The sequence below is a fragment of the Budorcas taxicolor genome, chromosome 9 (assembly GCF_023091745.1).
Source record: "Budorcas taxicolor isolate Tak-1 chromosome 9, Takin1.1, whole genome shotgun sequence".
Lineage (NCBI taxonomy): Eukaryota > Metazoa > Chordata > Mammalia > Artiodactyla > Bovidae > Budorcas > Budorcas taxicolor.
Genome location: NC_068918.1, coordinates 35,416,461 through 35,440,166, shown reverse-complemented (window position 1 = coordinate 35,440,166; position 23,706 = coordinate 35,416,461). Strand labels below are relative to the sequence as shown.

The window sequence follows — 23,706 nt, the reverse complement described above, 5'->3', positions numbered from 1 at the left end:
CAGTATTCTTTCCTGAAAAAATCCCATGGACAGAGGAGCTTGGTGGGCTACATTCCAAAGGATTGCAAGGAGTCAAACACGACTGAGCACAGCACAGAAAATCTTAAAATTAGATAAAATTTGCCCTAATCCCTCCCTGGAAGATCTATTTCTCTGTCCTCCTCAAGTCAGTTCCCATCTGATGCTTCTAACATGTAGAGTGGGCTTGAAGGGATTTCTATAACCTAGGGCTTCCCTGGTGGCTCAGAGGTTAAAGCGTCTGCCTCTGATGCGGGAGACCCGGGTTCGATCCCTGGGTTGGGAAGATCCCCTGGAGAAGGAAATGGTAACCCACTCCAGTATTCTTGCCTGGAGAATCCCATGGACAGAGAAGCCTGGTAGGCTGTATAGCTCCACGGGGTCGCAAAGAGTCAGACACGACTGAGCGCATACTCCATTAAACGTGGAGATACAGGGAACTGATTCAACGCGTGATGCAAAAGGATGTGGGACAACGCTGAGGGCAGAGATTTGGAGGATGCAGGAGAGCAAGCCGGGTGTGCCCTGAGTGGAAGGTTCTTCTCTGGGAACCACTGCTGACCCTGCCACACTCTTGGGTGTTCTTTGTCACACTTATGGGTGACACCTCTTGTCAAGGAGGGAACTGGCAGCCTGACTTCTGTCATAACGGGGGTCACGTCTTCCTGCTTCTAAGTTCTCCCTGGCACATCCTGGAGGGTATGGCAGTTTATCAGCCCTTTGTTCCCATCAGCAATAACATCTCCTAGAGCAGTAGAATCTCGGAGTCAGGAGAGACTCTAGAAACTCTGCCCATCTCCCTTGCCTTTCCATCCATGGGGAAGACTGACCCGCCCATGGACACCTCAGGCCTCAGGGGCAGAGCTGGACTCTGCTCTAGCTCTTCTGAGTCCAGTGCTCTTTTTATGACACTACATAGAGTCTCACTCCCCTTGGATTTTCAGTTAAGGCAATGCTAAGCCATTGACAGATGTTCCTCCGAGTGCACTGAACACTATCAGGGCAAATTCAACAAGTCAGAGTCACGCCTCTCTTAGGCCAGGCTGCTCAGGCAAGTTTCCGGGTGGGAGTAAAGGGACCGGGGGACTCCCTCTTCCTGCTGAAGAGAAGGTGGGTGATCACACAGACTCCCAACCAATAGCCACAGGTACTCTTCAGAATATATACCACCCCTCACCCCCCAAGATCAAGTCCAACCTAGAAACTGCAGCATCAAAAATCTTCACTCCAAAGTGTAACATATCAATTTGCATCAGTGATTGGGTATATAACACCTCCCGTAGTCTCAGATCTAAAAATGCATACTACAGGAGCAAAACAGTAAGAAAAATAGACGTTTGTCCTTTTTTTTTTCTATAGGAAAACAAAAATGAAGTCTCAGTCCTTGGATAACTTAAAAAAAAAATCTAATATGGGCTGTTTGATACCACTTCTATTTTTGCTATTTGTGTGAGTCCCCTCTGTCTACGGGATGGAGCTGAGTTTCTGGGCATCAGAGCCCACAGGGTTAGGCTGGCAAATGCCTCATCAGCCCTGGACACTGACCTCTAACCCCACTCAGTCTCACCTGTGCTGCTCTGATGCCTTTTACTTTCTATTTACTAAAATAAATTTCCTCCTTTATGATGACTTCAGAAAATGGACTCCGGACTTGAGTTTATAAGGACAAGAGCCAGCTTATCTCCATCCTGGCCATGAATCACTCCCTCTTCCCACCCATTTCCACAGACACCTGAGTTAATTTAGTCTCATCTAATTCCGCCTGCTGTTCTCAGAGGGATTTCCGCCACCTCGGCAGCATGAGTCAAAACGGATCATCCGACTGCTCAACGAATGGAGCTATTTGTTTGGAGCTGAATGTTTACAACAAAAACCACCAACCATCTTGTTTTTTTTTCATGTTGTGACAGCCTGGAAGCTGAGCCCCAGGGAAAGGGCCTCTCCTTTCCTGCTTAGAAGACGGGGTCTTCTGATTTCTTGGCTTGTTTGGCTTTCACTGAAGCTTGGAAAGTTCTACCCAACATCCAGTGTCCCAGGTCTTGATGAATAAAAACGTGTCAGCACTAAGCTAATCTTCGGTCTTCCTTTCCAGCCACAGCTCAGGGGTTTTGGTGTCTGTCTTTGGATATGACTCAACTAACAGATTGGGGGGGGTGGGGATGGACTGCACCACTGATTAATTATGTTGCAGCTTCAGGCTCTGTCCTTTCATTTACTGAATCGGTGTTTAACAACTCAAGACTGCACTTCCTCGAAGATGAGTTTGAGCTTCATGAGATCATAAAATTAAAGACAAAGTCTGCCGTGCTCATTGCTCACCAGCCCTTGGCCCTGGTCTGACCCCAGCTGCTTTCATTCCCGAGTCCACCTTGGCACTCCCCTGTCTAAAGAGGAAGGTCTCCCAGAAGGGGCAGTGGGCCACTTCAGAGTGACCTTCGGAGCACTGTCCTTGTTACTTCTGTTCCTGTGACTCTTCACTCTCACTGTTCCTTTGTCGTCTCTGCATCTTTATTTGCCAGATACTGGCGGATGGTTGGGCTGCTTCAGTATTTACATACAGTTCTGTTTTAGCTACTGGTCATTTTGCAAAGACACAGTCACAGAGGACCTCCATGGCTTCTCTCCATTGCTTCCTTTTCTACCATCCCCTTTGCTCTCTTTTTTTTTTCCTTTGCCTGAAACAAGAAGAATGTTAGTGTTGGGGGCAGAATTTACTCTTGTTCTGATCTAGAACCAGTCTTCAGCCTTGGCTCATTTTTCTCCCTGCCTAAAAATAAAAGCTCACGTTTACTGAATGCTTTACAAACACCTACTCACGTAACATCGAGCGACGGTGGGCTTGTCTCCATTTTACCACAGAGGTAGTCTGGCTCTTCACACTGCGCTGCCCCGTCACCTCTTGACCGATTATAGTCCACACACATACATACACACCCTTACATTTAGAAAGGGTGTAAAATCTGAGGTAACGTGGACCCAAATTTCAGTACGTTGACATCTTTGAGTTTGGGCGTTGCCTACAGAGATGAAGCCTGGAGTGGAAAACACATTAAAAATGCTGATAAAGGGGAGAAAGAAAGCAACATAATGCTCAAAATATGACAGAAATATTACATTTACCAAAACCATGTAAGTTATTTTGATGATAAGACCTCATACCTTCAAATTACTGGCCTCGGATCCCCCAAAAAGGGTTTCAAAAAACTTCATTGCTAAAATCCAGCCCTCGGCGTATTAGTTGAGCCCCCATTTAAGCCTCTTAGATTCTTCTTGCTCTGACTTTCTACGCAATTCTAAAGGGGCCAGGGATCTTCTTTCCAGTCCCTAGTAAAAGACTAGAGACCACAAATCAGAAGACAAAGCCACAGAGAAAGATGCTGGGAACCTGTCTCCTAGCGTGGGTAGAAGAGGCAGGAGGCTGATACGTGAAGAGGAGGAAGAGGAGCTTTACAAAAGATCATTTAGTGTAGGAGATGACAGCCCCGTCCACAGCCACTCTGACACTGAGAAACAGAGTAACTGTGTTCGTCATCACATCCCTACATCACCAAGACAAGGCAGACCATGACTGACTGGAACATGATGAAGTTCACAACTTTTTCAAGGAATTCCTATACATAATGACTAGAGTTTTACTGCCTGAAGGATATCAGTAACACCAAGAGAGAAAAAATGACTCACTCCCCAAGATTTCTGGTTGCCCAAGTTTTACTTGGTGTGTTTACATGCACGTTATCCCAGAGATAAGCCACACTGTCACTCTTAAACTAGTTTCTGATGACCATAATTTTATATCATCCAGTGACGAGTTCTCAGATTATGAAACAACCATTAGCCTGAACACTGTGTCTCTAAAGCAAGTCTGACTATTTCAAGAGACCCTGCATTTCTGCTAGTACAGGTTTCATGAATGATTCTGGAGTTAGCCCGGCACTGTGGTTATTTTGCATACGTGAAAAGTCAGGTCATTGCTTTGAAGGGCCTGGACTGTGTCCAAAGATCCCTTCCTTTTTGCATAATGGGGCTTTACTTCCTGGATTACAAAAATATTATTTTACTAAAGAGAACGGAACTGAACTTGTGGCATATTTTTGTGCAATGATTTAACTTAATTCCCTGTGTTCAAAACACCTGTCAGTTACGAAGCGACTAAATGAAATCATGCATTTCAAAATCAACAGAATTTTTTATTCACTCTTCCACCCTACATAGGGTCAAAAGCTCAATATCATTGCTACCCCAGTTTCTGGTTAAAGAGCATTCTAAGCCTTTCTATTATGGAAATTTGCAAGCATCTGTAGGAATAGAGACAAAAGTATAATGAACGTCCATGCATCCATCATCTAGTTTTAACTTTTGTGAGTCTTCAATAGTACACCTTAGTGGGCTGATGTGAAACTCCCTCTATTTTAATTTTCTAGCAGGCTGGAAAGATTTGGGGTTGGCCTCCAGTGAAGCACAGCAGCCAGGCATCCAAGGACAAGGTGTGACTGGAAGCGTGTCAAAGGCTCTTTATCCCCCACCCCACCCGTGACGGCTGCTATCACCGGCACTAACCACTCCTGGTGCCAGCCGCTGTGCACCCTCTCTCTCAAGTTCTGTTTTAAAATGCTCTCCTGCTAGGAAATTCCTAAAAATCTTAATAATTGGTTTTTATCAAAGTAAGTTGGGTTTTATCAAATGATTTTTTTTTTTTTAAGAAGAGAAGACTTGGAAGAGATAGTCGATTATCCCTGTAGTCTGGAGATAGACAGGGCCCTGAAACAGAGAAAGGAAATAGAATGATGCAAGGTAAGAAAGACAGAGTCACAGTGCTGTACGAGATTAGTTCTGGTAGTATTTCCTTTAACAGAATGCCGTGGAAAAATTCATAATCTAAACATTAGTATGACCAATAATCAGGGTTTGGGAGTGGTAGAAAGGATAGTCATTTTATCACTTTAAAAATACCTGAATCCACACTATTTAAAAACACTTTTTAGTTAATATAAAACGATATTCAGAAATTTCCAACCACCTCTATTGTGAGCAGCAGGGATAACTGGCCTGTTCCCTTAGTAAGAATCACTTCGGTGGTCCTTTTTGCTGATGTACAGTGAGAAACGGTTAGTAGGACTGTTTGTGTGTGTGTGCACACGTGCATGTGTGTGTCTTTATAAAAGTGGTCCCTCTTTGGAAGCTGCCTGGCAGCCCAGTGGTTAGGACTCATCACTTTCACTGCTGAGGGCCTGGTTCAATCACTGATTAGGGAACTAAGATCCCACAAACCATGTGGGCTGGCCAAAGGAAAAAAAAAGTGGTCCCTCTTTATATATATTTTAGGATATCTCTGCAGCAGGGAGTGGACACACTGTCAGAATTGCCAGAGGAGAGAGACTAAGTTCTTTGCTGTTGATCTTTGGGGTTCAATATTATAAGAACATTTCAGATGGACTGATGTAGCCCTGACTGAGGTCAGTTGGTGAGAAAGGAATGGAGCATTTGCCCTTGCCCACACTACCCCAGGCCATGAAAACTCAGCAGGTGTGAGGGGTCTGAACTGGTGACCCAGGCATGGGTCTGTCCTGTTCAGGAGAAAGTGAGTCTGGCAGCAGACATATGTCCCAACAACTCTGTATCCAGCAGCAACACCAGTAAGCCTCTTGGTTCTAGAAATTATCACAGGAAAAGACAGACTCACATGCAAGAAGGAAACAGATTCATAGGCAGGACAGGGGCTCAAATCTATTAATTTAACTCAGCCGTTAAAAAGAATACATTTGAATCAGTTCTGATGAGATGGATGAAACTGGAGCCGATTATACAGAGTGAAGTAAGCCAGAAAGAAAAACACCAATACAGTATACTAACACATATATATGGAATTTAGAAAGACGGCAATGACGACCTTGTATGCAAGACAGCAAAAAAGACACAGATGTGTATAACGGACTTTTGGACTCTGAGGGAGAGGGAGAGGGTGGGATGATTTGGGAGAATGGCATTGTAACATATATACTATCATGTAAGAATCAAATCACCAGTCTAAGTCCGACGCAGGATACAGCATGCTTGGGGCTGGTGCACGGTGATGACCCAGAGAGATGTTATGGGGAGGGAGGTGGGAGGGGGGTTCATGTTTGGGAAAGCATATACACCCGTGCTGGATTCATGTCAATGTATGGCAAAATCAATACAGTAAAAAAATAAATAAATAAATAAATAAATAAATATAAATAAAATATTAAAAATAAATAAATAAATAAAGTTAAAAGAGCTGTGATTATTTTGTACGTAAACTGATAAAGCATAGCATAGGTTTCTAGGAAAAAGATTCTAGGGAAGTTTATTCATGGGTTAATTATTGTATCTATAGGGTGAGTTTGTGGTACATTTTTGTTTTCCTTATTCTTTTTTGGTTCTTTTAAAATCCACTTTTTTTTTCTGTAACAAAAAGGCATTGTTTTCTATTTAGAAAATATAAGGACAATAAGAGTTTTAGTTTTTTAACCCAATTATCCTGCTAGAGTGTAATCCACCTCTCCTATCAAGGCACCTGTCAGCTCCCTCCTCTCTCTCTCAGGTCTGCCACACTAGAAACAAGCCCCTCTCTCCCCCGAGCTCACCAGAGGTGGGCACTCACTACAGCAAAAAACTCTAGAAAGTTCCAGAGGACAGCAGGATGGGCAGTTTTGGCGGCAGACAATAAGCGCCGAGGAATAGGGAAGCAGAGCACCATCTCGGGGCAGACCCGGGGCAGGACTGACAGCCTGGCACCCAGAGGCGGGGGTCGACTGGAGGGTTCGTGGATGTCCCCGGCCGCTCAGGCCGAGTGCAGATTTCTGGGTCTCATCCCTGACCTGGTTTGTAAAACTTGTGGCGAGGCCCAGGAGCCCCCAGATGATTCTCTCTTTAAAAAGTGCGACAAGGCTGAATCAGTGCATGAAGAGGAAAACGCAAGTTGGGATTTCGTAACATGATGTTCACTGTAACTCAGGAACCGTCTCCAGCAGCAAGCAAGAAAAAGCACTCCTCGTTCTGGTTCCACAGAAACTGCCCGTGGACTTGGATGACGTAATGCGGTGATGACGATGGTGTCGCACTGGTTCCTGCTCTACACGCTCCTGGCTCACAACTTGAGGGCCTGACGTGGTGACTTTGACCGGCCTCACCCACCAAACTCCCCTGGTGAGACCTCACTTTCCCGACGCCTTCTGGGTGGGGCTTGAGACACGCAAAGGGGAGGAGCCACCACGTCCCCTTCAGGGATCATCACCCTTCCTGTGGCAGGTAGGGAAGGTATTGCTGGAAGATCTAAAGTATGTATTTTTTAAGTGTAGCATCCCAATGTGCTCTAGTGAATACAATCACCTCTGCAGGATTGGGTGAACTCACAGGAAGGGTCCTGCCATTTATGCTTTGCACAGAGCCTGGCAGGTGTCCCCTGACTCTCTCCTGCTGCTCTGCCAGGCATTTCTGAATCCTGAACCACTGAGGACAGATGCAGAGAACCACCAGGTCCCTGACTGGAAAGATAAGCTCTGCCTGGAATTCCCTGGGCACTCACTCCTGCTCAGCCACGCAGTTGGGGTGAAGGGGAGGTGTCCTTCTGGGGAGGTAACCAGCTGACTGTCCTCCAAGAGCAGTCCACTGGAGGTGGTGAACACAGGCTTAAGGAGAGCTGAGATATATGCTTCTCTAGCCTTTGTACTTGACCTTCATAGTTTCTGGGAAAATCATGATTTGTGTAATTATTTCCTCGCTAGACAGTAGACTCCAGGGGGTACGAATGGAGTCTGTAACTAACTTCAAAGCCCAGTAGAATGCAGGGTACATCCTTGCCTTCAATCCTGGGCTGAGGAATGAATGAAATGACCCAGCAGCTGGCTGAACCCTGTGCAGAGTGCTGGGCAGGGAAGTGAGAGGCACAGCCAGGGGCCAGAGGTGGGGACTTAGACAGCAGAAGCTCATGGAAAGTTTCTGAGCAAGGGGTCACATGGAGCCTTCCACTTCTGGGGAGATGAACATGGGGTGAGGCTTGATGGATAGGAGAAGGGAGGGTGTGCAGTGCAGGAGGCCACCCCAGGAGGAAAGCCTTGCCCCGGACCTCCTGCCTCCCCTTCCTCAGGAACTGTCACAGTCATGAGTCCCATAAGTGGGTTTCCAACCACTTCTGCATTAGAAGGGATAACACCACCGGAGCTGTTTCTGATACACCAAAGAAATGGGGTTGCATGGCCACATCTGTGGTGATTTTGATATCCGTACCAGTGTGTTCATGCCTGTCCACACCGGAGTTAACGAACCATGGCTTGATGCTTCCTTCCTTCACCATGAACTCTGTCAGAACTTCAAGACTTCAAGTATCCTTTAGTTCCTAAAAGAGCTCATTTTCCAAACACATGCTCTGGTGCCGAGTTAATGGGTGCACTTCTTACTCTCCTGGAATATTTTACTCACTCTGACTGAACAGATGATTATTATGGTTATTATTAATATTGAGCCTAATAACAATCACAGTAATAAACATGTTTCTCAGGGGCCACTGCATGGATAGCAATTAAAGTTTAAAAGAACATAGTCCCCAGGGACCCACAATACAAGCTAATCAGGCAGTTAAGGAGGATTTCTTTTATTTTTTTTTACTTTCCCCCTTAATCCCATCTTCACTGTGTGGGTGGAAATCATCCCTTAAGGGATCAGTCTTAAGGCCACATTCTGGAGTTATTTCAAAAAGCCTAAGGAGGAAAGAAAAAGGGAAAAAAAGGTTAAGGGGTGGCATTGTGGGCCCAGGAGCCCTGTGAAGTTAATGGCTGGTGCCTCACCCCAGATCAGTGCTGCCCAATAGAAATGCAATGTGAGCCACAAGTGTAATTTTAAATTTTCTAATAGTCATCTCAGAAAAGGTAAAAAAGAAACAGGTTAAGGAAGTTTAGTATTTGCTTTAACCTAAAGTATCCAAAATATCATTTCAACATATAATCCATCCATTAATGATACTTGAGTTTCTCTGTTGTTGTTGTTGCTCCAAGTCTTACAAGTCTGGTGTCTGTTTTACCCGTACAGCATATTTCTCTTCAAACCAGCCACACTGCCAGGGTAGCTACATGAGGAGGCCCCTCTAGGGCATTAACCACAAGAATTCAGTTCTGGGCACCCAAGCCAGGGAAAGCATCCAATGAGCAACCTGTCCAGCGCCAGCTGAGCAGGAAAAACACTCTTTTAGTAGAGAAGGGTCAGCGATGAAAGAGGTGTTGGGGCATAGAGAGGTGAAAGCCTCTCTGAGATTCTGAACTTTTGTGAATCCAAGTTGCGCTTTTAGGAGGCTGGGCGTTCAGAGACAGGCCCAGGCAGAACCAGGAGAAGAGGAAATGAGGGCGGCGGGAGGGGATTTGCTCCACCAGAATCTGGCCAGGAGGGATTACCGACTTTGGGGCTTCCTTACAGATGATCCCGTCTACCTTGGACTGGAGAGCTTGCCAAGGGAGGAAGGAGCCACCAACTGCACCAGAGAGACTTATCCTGAGAGATGAAAGGAATGTCACCCAACAACCAAGAGGAAGAGTGGACTCTTGGGCCTCCTTCAGCACAAAGACACAGCTTGGCCGAATGGACGGTGCCCTGTTTCTAGCCACGAGGCCTTGAGGGATAGCGGGGGGTGAGGAGGAGGGCATGTGCACTCTCCTCTCCAGCTTTCTCCCTAAATAGAATTTGAAGAAACATGTTGTAAAACGATCACCTGAATTATTATCAGATGATTCTAAGTCATTAAATGCGATGTGACAGAGAGGTGCGTAACAGGCAGTGGCTGCCAGGCTCCCCCACTGCCTGTATCACTGAAATGAATCAACCTCCAGACTGAGTAATGCAGGGCAGGGCTGCCCCATTTGGGCTGCTGCTTCCTAAAGAGAACTGGGATCTTTCCCAAATTCCAAAGGGTCAGCCCAGGGATCTTGTCACAGGTAGAAGGGCTACTTCATGCCCAGCAGCCATAGGATTTGCCTTCTGAGGCTTGGGATGAATTTTCCGGTCAAAGGCTACATGTGTGAAGTGATGCTTTAGAGTTAGGCCTTTTCAAAGTAGAGTTCTGGGGTCACAATGGACCATGGGGACAGAGAGACTTCAGGCCAAATGTCAGCTTATAAGCTGTGAAGTCGGCACACTGTGTGGGCCTGGCAGGGCATGACCCACTGGGTTCTTCCAGAGCCAGGGGTCCATTAGCACATTTGGACAGCTGGAATGTTTAGGCAGCCATTGGGTTTCCAGGTGATTTCTAAAGAAATAATACATTTTTAAGGTTTGGGATTGGAAAATGACCACAAGACTGACTTCCTGCAACCCCAAGGGAGATTGCAGTCTTGCAGCATGGGGGGTCCTACCCAGTGGCCCACCCTGGCCGTGCGAGCACTGCACCCATTCCAGGCCAGCTTGCTTGAAAACCACACATCTGGCAAACAAACAGGAGGGAAGCATGTTTCTCCTGGGTCAGCCCCACTCTCTTCTCTCCCACAGAGGAAGTAGCCTGCTCCTGGAGTTCAAAGCATCCGCCTGCTTGGAAACTGGGACAATGTGTACTGACTTCCTGGGTTCCTTCTGCCCCATTCTGAAAGTCTGGATGCCAGGGGACAGGTAGCTGCTCAGCGATGGTGAAGAAGAAAGTTTGAACTGACAACGAAGGAGCCAGGCAGAGGAAGGCTTGCTCCAGGGAGCCTGGCCGACCCGGCAATTATTTTTTATGACATGGCAGATATTATGTTGATGGTTTCATTTCTGGTTATTACCTTCTATTAAAAAGCATCTTGAGGAAGATGATTATGGGGGCATCTTCTTCCCGCCTCAGGAATCTACTCTCAAATTTTCAGTGAACTGTTGTTTTTCCTGGACATATTATTATGATTGTTCTTGTTATGGTTGTGATTATGAAAACTGCTAGTTGTCAAAGGGCTCTTTTTATTAGCCATTGCTCACAACCCTATTGCTTTGAGGTAAACAGATGTAGAGTGATGTCCACACAGGGCACGGAGAGGTCAAGCACCCCCAGGAAGTCATCTCCTGGTGAGGGCCTCCCTCCTAGAGTGCCAGCATTTCGCCAGGGGCCAGGGATGCCAGAGGGATCCCTCTCCTCCCTTCCTCAACCTCCCTGCCAGCAGCACTCTTGGGACCTGTGAATAAATGAAGAATATGCCCAGGGTGGTGTCAGCACTTCCCAGTTCTGGGTCCAGCCCTGGTCCCATCCACTGGGCCACGCTGGTGCTGGAGATCTCCTGTGGGTCTCCGGAGCTTTTGACTGGCTGCATCCCAAACAAAGAGTCAGATCTTGGAACCACAGATGCCCCTGAATCCCGAATTGGAACTAAAATGCCACTGTCACCTGGCTGTCCCACCAGTGACTCAACAGGTCTAAATCAGATGTATTATCTTACCCCCCCAAGCCAAAACTTAGCACCTGCTGAATTCTGTCAGTGGCATCTCCCAGTTACCCAGGGGGGAAAAAAAAACCCTTAGATTTTTAAATAATCTAATTTTTTAAATTACACACTTATTGCAAAAAAAAATGCAGAAGCTTATGAAACAACTAAAAATATGCCCCCACCCCCAACTCTCCATCCCCTCCTTCCAATATTGGTGTGCATATTTCAAGACTTTGTTCTCTGCAACCAAGACATGTTTTCTTTTGTTGTGGTTATTATCTTTGACCCTACCCTTGCCTGCCTTCTAACAGCCATTAGTCATCAACTCCCACTAATTTTTCCTTTATGTTTCTCACATCTGTCCAATCTTCCCATCTAAATTCCTACTGCCTTATGTTCAGAATATCACTGTTCCACAGTGAAACAAGAGAGGGCTTTGGAACCGAATGACGTAGCTCTTGGTTTTTTCACTTGAGCAAGTGACGTCCCTTTTCTGAGTCTCCGTTTATCTGCTGAAAGGGAATAATTCTCTCTGCCTTTTTAGGTTATCAAAATGAATAAAGTTGTTAAAATGCTAGGTGCTTAATAAATATCCACTATTAATATTCTCTTTTAAGTGGCCTCAAGAACACACTCCAAGTTAGAATGCATACAGTGGTTAGATTAATCTTTCTTAAAAACACTCCTTTTATTTTGAAAGTTACTTGCTCATAACCTTTAAAAGGCTTCCCACTGTTTATAGTGTGAGTGGCAAACAGTCTTTAACTCACACCTCAGTTCGAATTGATTGGTAGTGTCTGTTTATGAGGTTGCCCCGGGCTTGGTGGGAGAGTGCTGGGTTAGACTAGCAATGTCTGCTCTGAGAGCAGAGGTAGGGAGTAGCAAGCAGCCCCAACCTACAGAATAAAGTCCTACATTACTTCATTTCCTCTAACTCTTGGAGGGTTCCCCGCTTACAGGAGTCTTTCCTCCCTCTGGACTGGTCTCCTGATCTGCCATACATACCATAAACCCTCGGCCAATGGAAATCTTCCCCCAGATCTTGATGCAGCTGGCTGACTTCCCATCACCTGAGATCACATCTATCTCCCTAAAGAGGACAAGCACTCTTTATAACATTGCCATTGGTTTCCTTCTGAGCACTTCTGTGTCTGAAGCAGTTCGGTTGATTTCTTTTCATGTTTATTGTTTGTCTCCCCCACAAGAATCTGAACATCTGAAGGCAGGAACTTTCTCTTCTTCACTGTGTGTCCCAAAAGTCTAGACCTGGCCTGGCAGCAGCGGGAGCTCAGCACTGGACGACCATGGGGCCCAGGGCTCCTTTGATGAGCGAATCCTGTCTTCCCAAGCAGACTGTGACTTGAGGCCAAGGACTGGGTCTGATTTTTCTTGGTGCCCTCCACATGTAGTCCAGCCAGGCATATTAACTTGCCCAATAAATCCTGGATTAGCTGATTGCTATGGCCTTCAGGGGGAATTTTACTAAGGCATATTTGCCCATGAATTGCATCAGATTCTATGCTCAAAAGCTGTAGGTCGCGCCTGTGTCCAGCCTGCCTTAAACAGGCCACTTTGCACATCTGCTGGTGATTTGTTGCTGGACTTTCTCCTTGGTAGTTTTCACAAAATCACTTGTTGCTGAGTTTCCTGTTTCCCAGAGACACCTGATAATGTGCTGGTTACCTGTGCCATGTACATTTTCAATATTCTGGTTTTCTTCTTTCTGTCTTAACATCATGTGTCTACAGGAATGAAACCATCTAAAGGGCTTAGAATATTAAAATCTATCCTGCAAAGACTAGCATGGCCCTTAGGGAATGCTGCAGAACAGAAATGATGGGTAACATGGAATGTGCAATCTTTTTTTTTCCCAATGTGAGCAAACTTCCAAAGAACAAATGATGAAAGATTATTAAGTCCCCTGTGTTTAAATATATTTTCATTAGTCATTTTTCTACTCCCAGACATCTTGTTTTAATTGAAGTTTTTTTCTTCAGTTTATTTATGTCTGAGATCACATAACATCAACACTGAAGAGCACATTATCGAGGAAAACTGTTTTCACATTCTACCACTCTAACAATTGTTTTTATTTTTTGTCTCCTCCCAATCTTTCTACATATGCATATTTTTTACATAGTTATAAGCAGACAAGGGCTTCCCAGGTTGCACTAGTGGTAAAGAACCTGCCTGCCAATGCAGGAGACATAAGAGACATGGGTTCAATCTCTGGGTCAGGAAGACCCCCTGGAGTTCTTGGCTGGGAAATCCCATGGACTGAGGAGCCTGGCAGGCTACAGTCCATAGGGTTGCAAAGAATTGGACACGACTGAAGTGACTGAGCATGCACGCAATCAGACATGTTTGAGAAAGATAAATGTTTTCTGCTAAAGCCAATAATAATAAACGTAAGAAAGCACCAAATAGTTTTACTTTCTATAATAAAATGCTCGTTTTTTTCCCCAAAGTCTAGGTTTTTAATTGTTGACCTTGAGCAAAGTCCAGAGGTATAAAAGATTAAGGAAGAAAACGATGGAAATGTCTAGTAAAGGATGCCCAAACTTATACAAAAAGACATTTTACTTGTTCCTGTCCTAGACACATTCCTACAAGTTGCAAAAGATGCTTCACTCTGCCTCAGTTACCATAGAATTGGCTTCCTTGAGTTTTAAATGCTTGGAAATGATACAAGTCAACCCTTATTATTTGCAGATTCTGTAATTACAAATTCATCTACTTAATGTTTATTTGTAATCCCAGGATCAATGCTGGTGGTGCTTTTGCAGACATTTTCAGACACACACATGTGCAGACCAACAAAAATTTTGAGTCACCTGATATTCGAATGTCAGCTGAAGTTGAACAAGGCAATGGTGTCCTCTCATTTTGGCCCTGAGGTTGTAAACAAGTGACTTTTTGCAGTCTATCTCATTCCACATTATGTGCCTCTTTGTGCTTTTTGTTAGTAATTTCCCTGTTTAAAATGGCCCCATACACAGTGCTGAAGAGCTGCCTCATGTTTCTAAGCGCAAGAGGGGTGTGATGTTCCTTACAGAGGAAATACGTGTGTTAGAGAAGTTTCATTCAGGCATGAGTTATAGTGCTGTTGGCTGTGAGTTCAGTTTTAATGAATCAATTTCTATTAAGTTAGGTGTCTTTAAAAAGAACCACACATAACCCAAAGTTGTGTATTGATCAGTTGATGAAAAATGTTGTGACCAGAGGCTGCCAGGATCCTAACAGTTATGTCTGATACTTTGTGACCCTATGGACTGTAGTCCAGGCTCCTTTGTCCATGGGGATTCTCCAGGCAAGAATATGAGAGTGGGTTGCCATGCTCTCCTCTAGGGGATCTTCCCAACCCAGGGATTGAACCCAGGTCTTCTGCATTACAGGCAGATTCTTTACCATCTGAGGGAAGCCTAGAAGAGAAGTAATGCTGATCCTCTTGAAAAATCATGGGAGTGTTTTCAGATGACTGCATGGATCAGGTCTGGACGGTCCTGGCTGTCATTTTGGTCCATGTTAGTCCCAAGGGAAAGAAAACCCAGGGTGTTCTAGGCCAAGCAAAATCAGTCATGGTTCGTAGACTTGGAATGTGGAAGCACTCCGAACCAGCTAAGAATGGTATGTTTCAGTAACCCTATAGAAACAGTGCTCTCGTTCGTTCCTGTCATGTACAGGAGGTGTCCTCTTAGTAAAGAAAAACCAATATGTATAATCTAAGAACATAACAGCTGCTGTTCATTGAATGTGTATTAGGAACTAGTATTGTTGCAGATAACTCTTCAAACCATCCCAGGAGGGAGGGCATGACTAGTCCCAATTAACAGATGAGAAAACTGAGGCTAAAGAGATCAGACCACTTACCGAGGTGACCCAGCTCTAGAGGGAGGTGGGGATGGGAATGGAGCTCAGCTCAGCAGGACTAAAATGCCCACATTCCTAACCACTGCTCAGGAGGGTCATGACTTGCTTGCCCTGATCCTTCCCACCAGGTTCTGTAGCCACGAGGAGCCTCAGTGTGCTGGAGGTGTGATCACTTTGCTAACATCTGTTCTGATCACTTCTCAGAAGCCTATTAGCCAAGGTGGAGAGAACTGTGACTCTGCACTCCAGAGCGATGAACTGGAACTCTGGTTCTTCTCATGCTACATTGTGGTGGCAAATTCTAGGAGTTTCTAAAAATAGGCGGCAAATTCTAGGAGCTTCTAAAAATAGCATTGGGACTTCTGCTTTGCTAGAGAAGGGATTATTCTGACCTTTCGCCTAACAAGGCCCACCTCCTGAGGGTGACAATTTCACTGCTTCGCATGACATTTGGTTTCCCTCACATGTGGCCTGTCGGATTATACTTACAGGAAGTCAGAGAGAACCTCTAACCTCCTCCTGCACTATTTTTTGCTTTTCATTCTCTTTCTCTTCTACTCCTCACCCCGCCTTTGGTTTCTTGAATCTCTGAGAATCTTCTTGAGACCCCCTCCCCCACCCCACTCACAGCCACAGTAAGTGTGAGCTGGGGAACGTGTGTCCTGGGGAGGGAAAGGTGGCCAAGTGACAAGAGCCTGGCTTCCACTCACTCTCTCTGTCTCTCACCCACTTCAGAAGTAGGACTGCCCCCAACCCAGCCCCAGCTTCACCAGGGAGGTGCCGCCTGAAGAAAGTCCTTTAACGAACGTCACCATGTGCCTCCTGGCCCCAGTCTATAAAAACCGGGTGGTCACACCTGCCTTCCAAGCGCAGGTGTTGTGGGGATTAATTACTGTCTGTTGGTGCTTTGAGATGGTCGGATGAAAGTCTTTTCTGTAGGTAAGCCTTGTGCTTCTGAGATTCCCTGCTAGCCACGCTCCACCAATGGGACTCTTCAGGGGGGCGGAATCATGTTGATGAGGTACAGGTGAAATAGGACCCGTGTTCAGGGCAGAGGCCCAAATACCTAACAGAAGTTATGCAGAGATGCCTTTTCTGGTGATAGAACATGCATGTTAAATATTGCTGGGGGTGGTATGGGGGCGTCAGCCAGGTCCAGCTGAGCATGACATAGCAGCGTGCACATAACCTTTCAAATGTGTGGTGGCATTACAGAAATCCCCTTTTCCCAGCATCTGTGCCTTAGTGCTTGTCAAAACCAACTGATTAAAAGAGAGGATTTTGATGGAAGTGGAAATGGTGTTCAAATCATGGGCAACTAACACCATTCTCCACGAGTCATCTTCCATGCTGAGCCAGCCTGGCTTGCTGTGACCTGGGGACAGGGGCTCCACACAGACACTCTGTTCTTCAGTAGTAAAGCTCCTCTGTGAACTTCCTCCTCTCACCAAGAGCACCATCCCTGGTAAAAAGCCCCCATCAGGCAACTCAACCAGCCCCTTGGCCTTTCTAACATCTCTTGGGCAATTCTTTTCAGCCAAGAGATCCCCAAATATTTTCTACTTCCATTGAAACTTCAGACTAAGAGGGCTGCCTTAATTACAGAGAAGTTGATGAGACTGTGGTCTGCAAACACCAAAGAGATGAAAAGTCTGGGCTTTGGAGACAGGAGGACACACTTCAAATCCTAGTTCTACCACATGTTATCTGGGCATCCTTGGGCAGGCCTCTTAACTCCTCTGTGCCTTAGCTTCCACATCTGTAAAAGTGTGCTCCTCACTCGATGTGAGGGTTAAATGGAAGACTATACATAATCGTGCCCGACACACTATAAGTGTCCCGAAAAGGGAAGAGAGGGGTGGTGCTGGGTGACGATTCTGGCTTTCAAAAACTCATTTTTCTTTGGTATCACTTGGCCATGTGAATTATGCTACAGCTCATTCCAGAAAACTCCAAGGGGCAGGTTGATTTTTCTGGGATGTGCTTGCCTTACTTTAACCCTCAGCAGTGGGTCTGATGCCTCTTCCTGAGACAGACTCACCTCTGGCAGTTCTTCTCTGGATGCTGTGGCTCCTCTGCTTCTTCCAGATGCTCCCAAATTCTTTGGGATAAAGCATCTGCTCAGAAGTGCAAGAGGAGAATGGAATCTGCCAGCGGTGCCCACATCACCCATCCCTGTGCCCAGGGCTGTGGCCCCACTCATGAACTGAGATGGGGCAGAGAGGGTGGAACCTGAGGCTTTGCTGGCTTCTTTGCTTTCTAGCTTCACTCTAGGCCAGGCCTGTGTTCTTCGTGCACGTCTGAACTTCGATGTATCTTGAAGCTGCAGTTTTTAAAAACGGAGCTACGTAATAAACTTATTTAAAAAAAGAAATCCCACAGCACCTCAGGCCACAGCGCTAGGCCACAGATCTTGGTTAGAAGCATGCACAGCGTGTGGTGGTAGTTGGATCTCAGTCATCGAAGGGCCCTTCAAAAGCTTTCTGAGGCTGTCATCACAGCAGCAATGGCCCTGTCTGGAAAGGCTGTGCCCCGGCTGTAGGTTCAGATCAACTGTCTCTCCCACCCCCAGGGCACATGGCCCCACCTTTGAGGGTGTAGACCTAGAAACAAGTACTAGGTCTGTTGGGACGCCTCCTTCGGCAAACTAAGCTGGAAGAAGACAGCCAGTGCCATGGTTTGAAGGTGTGTGTGCCCTCAAATTTGTATGTTGAAACCCTAATGCCCAATGTGATGTTAGGATTGGGAGGTGCATAGGTTGTGAAGGTGGAGCCCTCATGAATGGGATCAGTGCTCTTTAAAAAGAGGTCTCCAAAACCAGAACTGAAAGAGACACGTGTACCCCAATGTTCACTGCAGCACTGTTTACCATAGCTAGGACATGGAAACAACCTAGATGTCCATTAGCATATGAATGGATAAGGAAGTAGTGGTACATATACACAATGGAATATTACTCGGCTATAAAAAAGAACACATTTGAATCAGTTCTAATGAGGTGGATGAAACTGGAGCCTAATATACAGAGTGAAGTAAGTCAGAAAGAGAAACACCAAAACAGTATATCAATGCATATATATGGAATTTAGAAAGACCATAACGATGATACGATATGCAAGACAGCAGAGAGACACAGATGTTAAGAACAGACTTTTGGACTATGCGGGAGAAGGTAAGGGTGGGATGATTTGAGAGAATAGCATTGAAACATGTATATTACCGTATGTAAAAAGATGACCAGTGCAAGTTCAATGCATGAAGTAGGGCACTCAAGTCGGTGCCCTCAGACAACCCAGAGGGAGGGGGTGGGGAGGGAGGTGGGAGGGGGGTTCAGGATGGGGGGCCACATGTGCACCTGTGACTGATTTCATGCTGATGTATGGAAAAAAACCACCACAAGATTATAGAGTAATTATCTTCCAATTAAAATAAATAAACAAAAAAAATTTTTTAAAGGGGGGCCTCCACAGCACCCCAGCCCCTTCTACCAGGAGGCCACAAGTCTGCAGACTGGAGGACGCCCTCATCTGACCGTGGGGGCACCCTGATTGCAGACTTCCAACCTACAGAACTGGGAGCTGTACATTCCTGGTTTTATAAGCCACCTAGACTGTGGTGTTTTCTTATGGCAGTTCAAAGCACTAAGAAGACCGGCAATGCCTGGCCCCTCTGAGCCTCCACTGAAAGATCATCTGCTCACCCAAGAAGAGTTCTGTGCTCAGGGGAGAGGAAGGCAGCACTCCACACCCATGGTTATCCACTTAGAGCAATCACTTGCTTTCAGATTGTGTCTTGTTTCAGAAGGAAAATATGGAAAACACCGAAAAGTACAAAGAATATGAAGCCAGCTGAAGCCTCACCACTCTGAATTACAAATGGCTACTGAAGAAGGAAGAAGCCTGGCCAAAGGCTGGCCTCAAGCCTCACTCCTTCACTGGCGCTGTCATCTTAGACCAGTAATTTGACTTCTGGGGACCTTGGTTTTGTCATCTTTGAAAGGAGGCCATTGCATGGATGAATCCTAAGGTCTTGTGTTGTGGAGGCTCTTCGCCATCTCCTGGAACATCCTGCCAGATGTCTGGGGTCTGCTGCTGGCGGAGGGCACTGCTGAGTGTCGGGTGCAAGAGAGCTGGGTGCACCTTGATCCCATCACCAGGATCCAGAGGCCCCTGGCTCTTATGTCTATCAAATGGAGAAACCACCACCTGTCTTCTCCAGCACACAGAGCTGCTCTGTCAAATGAGCACATGTACTTAGGGGCATGTAGAGAAGAGTGCAGCCCTCAAAAATATACCAACAAGAGAATGGTCAGATCATGTGAACAAGTGAGTCCAGCCGCTAATGGAAAGTAGGGCTTGACTCTGGTACCCATCCTGTGTGCACACAGAGATGCCCTAATCACCGTAATCAAGAACTCAAATGAACTTACCAAACAGGTGAATGGGAAACAAGAGAGGCAGTTTCAGAGCCTGGCTTTCGGTAAATGTTAGCATGACAGCCGCAAAGCAGGCCGTGCTTCGAGAGCAGGTGGGAGACGAGGAGAGGTTTCCTGGCCCCTGCCCTTCACCTTGGTCACTGACTCAGTGTGAAACAGCGCCTGCAGGGAGGAGGAGGGTTCTCATCCTAGTTCACAGATCAGCCTGCGGCCACAGTGGGGGCAGTGAGCTGAGTTCAAGGCCAAGGATGACTAAACAGCCTCCTCAGCATTAATAACAATAATACTTGGCATTTATCTAGTTCTTTATGCTTTCAAAGTGCTTTATAATCATTAATCAGTTAACTAGCACTCACCAGTACCCCTGCTGTCTGCCTGCTGTGCTGAGCAGACAAAAGAGCCGCGTGGGACCTGCTGGTTTGCAGGGGTATTGCAGAGGCAGGGAAAGTGAGGGCTGGGGCTTGTGGGGTGAATGGGGGCTGGTGGTATCAGCATCAAGAACTAAATTTGGAAGGAGATGGTCATGAATCAGTGCGGACAGATGTGGGCACGTTCCTTGACAAGCATGTCAAGCACACAGGCAGGGATGTGACCTGCATTTGGACAATAGGACTCAGTGCTCGTTAGATTAAGCACGGTGCTTTACTGGGGGCTTAGGATTTCCCTAAAATCAGATTGTTCCAGCCTCTGCCGAGTGAGATGACACCGGATATGGGATGCATCTGTGCCCCTCTGTTCTTCCGGACATTCAGGGACTGGGTCATTGCAATGCCCCAGTGGGTTCTAGGGTTCTGCATGTGGCCAAGATCCAAACTTGGAACTGTTTATCCAACTTGCCCTGGATATGAGGAGATTAGCCTTCCTGCAAAGGGTTAAAAGCAGGGTGCCTCCTGGAAGCTCAACAGTGATCCTGATGCTGATCATTGTTGGCAGAAGGTGGGGTGAGGTGAGCTTTCTCTCCTTCACCCGCATTCTGAACTTTAAATGGTGGCGGGGAAAATCACTACGAGGCGTCCAGGACTAGATAAAGCAGCAGAACCCGCAGGTGTAGTCAGGGGAGCTGTATGTACCAACTGTCAGCTCCCTACTTACATGGAGATCTGATAACTGTTGTACTTAGAGTAGAAACCAAAGTCATAAGCCGAATAAGTGACCAGAAGAAAGCGATTAGTCATCTTTCTTCCTGAGTGATCACAATACTTCTGAAGCTTCTCCACCTGCAACTTGCAATTTAGGGCCTTGTGTAATGACAGGGTAAGCATCTCTTATTGATCTCCAGACTCCTTAGTAAATTAAATGGCAGGTACACAAAGAGGTGAGGGACAGGAGTGTGGCACAGCCTTACAACACTTGCCCTATTAGAACAATGTCCTGGTAAAGCCTGTGGGTCTCTGGGCTGCCCAGGAACCCCAGAACCGAAGCCTGTGGCTGGCAGAGCCTCCTGGGGCCAGTCCCTTGTGGTGAGATATGCATAAATCTGCCGATTAGCCTTGATTTATGGTCCTCCTCACTGCCTGGGGCTGTACCTTGTCAGATCTCAGGAACTAAAAGCGAGGCAAGGGCTTGGCTTCAACTTGGCTGGAAGACCCAGAAATGATAATAATAATTAACACAGCCCAACTTCCACTTGCACAATAAACAGTAATTAATGCATACAGCAGTCTAGGGAGGTATCTAGATTTGGATTATGAGCCTTAGTTGTCAGACAGGGAAACTGAGGCCACGAGGTTAAATGGCTTTTTCAAGGCCACACGAGGACTCTGTATCATACCTGAAATAAAATTTGGGCTTCCCTGTCTCCTAGTCTGAGGCCTGGATCATACCTGTCTGTCAACAAAGGCTTAAGAAAATCAAACTTAGACACACACACTGCAAAAAGGGGCATTTTCCCAGAGGTTTAGGAAAAAATAATACGTGAAGTGTGGCACTGACAATATCTAAACCAGATGATTACTGGAGGTGCTGTGCTCACTCTGTGAGGAAAGGCAATATTTCCTATATTTAACTGCATGTGAATGCATTTAACTGCATTTAATGTAAAGTACCCTGGAGGAGGCCATGGCACCCACTCCAGTATTCTTGCCTGGAGAATCCCATGGACAGAGGAGCCTAGTGGGCTACAGTTAGGGATGCACAGAATCACAGACATGGCGGAAGCGACTTAGCATGCACGCGCACATGCTGTTGGTCTGATATACTTCCTTTCTTTTTGGTAGTGTGAACTAAGGAGTTGATACTCTCAGGTGATTCAAATACTCCCAGACACTGCCTCCCAAAGGCCCAAACCTCTGGATCTTCTCAATCAGTGTCTGTCTCCATTGTAGTGCTTGCACGCTCAGTCGTGTCCGGCTCTTTGAGACCCCATGGACTCTAAGCCACCAGGTTCCTCTGTCCATGGCATTTCCCAGGCAAGAATACTGGAGTGGGTTGCCACTTTCTTCTCCAGGGGATCTTTTCCACCCAGGGGTCGAACCTGCGGCTCCTGCATTGGCAGACAGTTTCTTTATCACTTAAGCTACCTGGGAGTTGACTGGGATAGTTAATATAATTGTCATAAACTAAAGAATTGAATGTTTTTCCAATAATTTGGACACTGCATGGGAATCACCTTTTCTCATGTTTACCTTGCCCTATTGTTGCCTGGGTATTATAAAATTTATATGAACTTAAAACCCCCAAATATCACTTGTACAATAATTCAAAATGGCCTCATTTGATCTCTCCTACTCATTATATCTAATAATTGATAAATTCAGCATAGAATAAACAAAATACAACTACAAAGCCAGTTATTTTCTCAAGGAAGATATTTTTTAGTGCAGTTGTCAAAAGAATAACCTTTCTTATTCTAGCATCTTAGTTGTCAGTGACAGAAACTCCATTCAAATTGGTTTGGATGGAGAATTCCAGGGATGGCTTCAGGTATGGTGGGATTCCTATAAGCAAACAGTGTCACTGGCACCTGAGTTTCTCCATCTCAGCCTGGCCCAGGGCTCCTCTGTGGGGGCAAAGGTGGCCACTTGGATTCAGGCTGACTTCTCCTGGTGGAGCAGTCCTGCACATAAAGTCCCTTCCTTACTGATAACACAGGCAAAAAACCTGGGACTGACCACGGCTGGCCCACTGACCCGCCTGACCCTCTCTGAGATCATTGTGATAGGAGGGCATGTCGCTGTTGTCTAGGTCTAGATTACATGCTCACTCAAAGAGCCAGGGCATTGGGTGGCCTCTCACATACCACTGGGGTTAAGGATGTGGGAGAAGTGGTTCCCCAAAAGAGAACCAGGGCACTGTCTGCAAAAGAGGAAAGGATGTAAGGAAGTTGAAAGCAATAGGTCTCAGGAAGTCCCTGGCAGTCCAGTGGTTAGGACTCTGCTCTCACTACCGAGGGCCCAAGTTCAATACCTGGTGGGAGAACTAAGATCCCACAAGCCATGCAGTGCAGCGCCCCCCACCCCCGCCACCCCCCACCCATCTCCAAAAGAGCAGCAGATCTCTACTACCTCCTGTGTAGAAATTTAAAAGTCTACATTTTCCCATACATAGTAACAGAATATTCTTCTAGATGCTATATCCATTCCCACTGATAAAACCCTGGCTGCGACCTCCAATACTATTGCTAAGGGACACCACCACCTGGAGGAACTTAAAAGCAAACGGGATTCGCCTACTAGTTCAAGTGTCTGCTCACATCCTGTTTATTCAGGATGCTTAAGGTCATGGACTTCAAGACCACACTCTAGAGTTGGGACAGGGAGCCAGTGCTGACAAGAAGGCAGATAGCCTGCTAAGCCAACAAGCGCCTCCTTGCCAAAGAGAGCTGGCAAATAACGTAGGCCTGGTGCATCTTGATTTTAATATAACATTGGATAAAATGTTTTCCAGTTGGCTTCTGGATCATTTGGATTTTCATGAGGAATACAGATAACTTTTGTGATCAAAAAGAAACCCCCCAAATCTGTAGAACATAAAGATGAAGGCAAGTGGGTAGGA

General features: G+C 46.1%; 1 non-coding gene across 1 annotated transcript; it reads left to right on the top strand.

Annotated features, from left to right (window-relative positions):
* The first annotated feature begins 232 nt into the window (after window positions 1-232).
* TRNAQ-CUG (transfer RNA glutamine (anticodon CUG)) lies at window positions 233-304 on the top strand. The gene has a single exon. It is a non-coding gene; the product is annotated as a tRNA-Gln (tRNA).
* The last annotated feature ends 23,402 nt before the right edge of the window (window positions 305-23,706 follow it).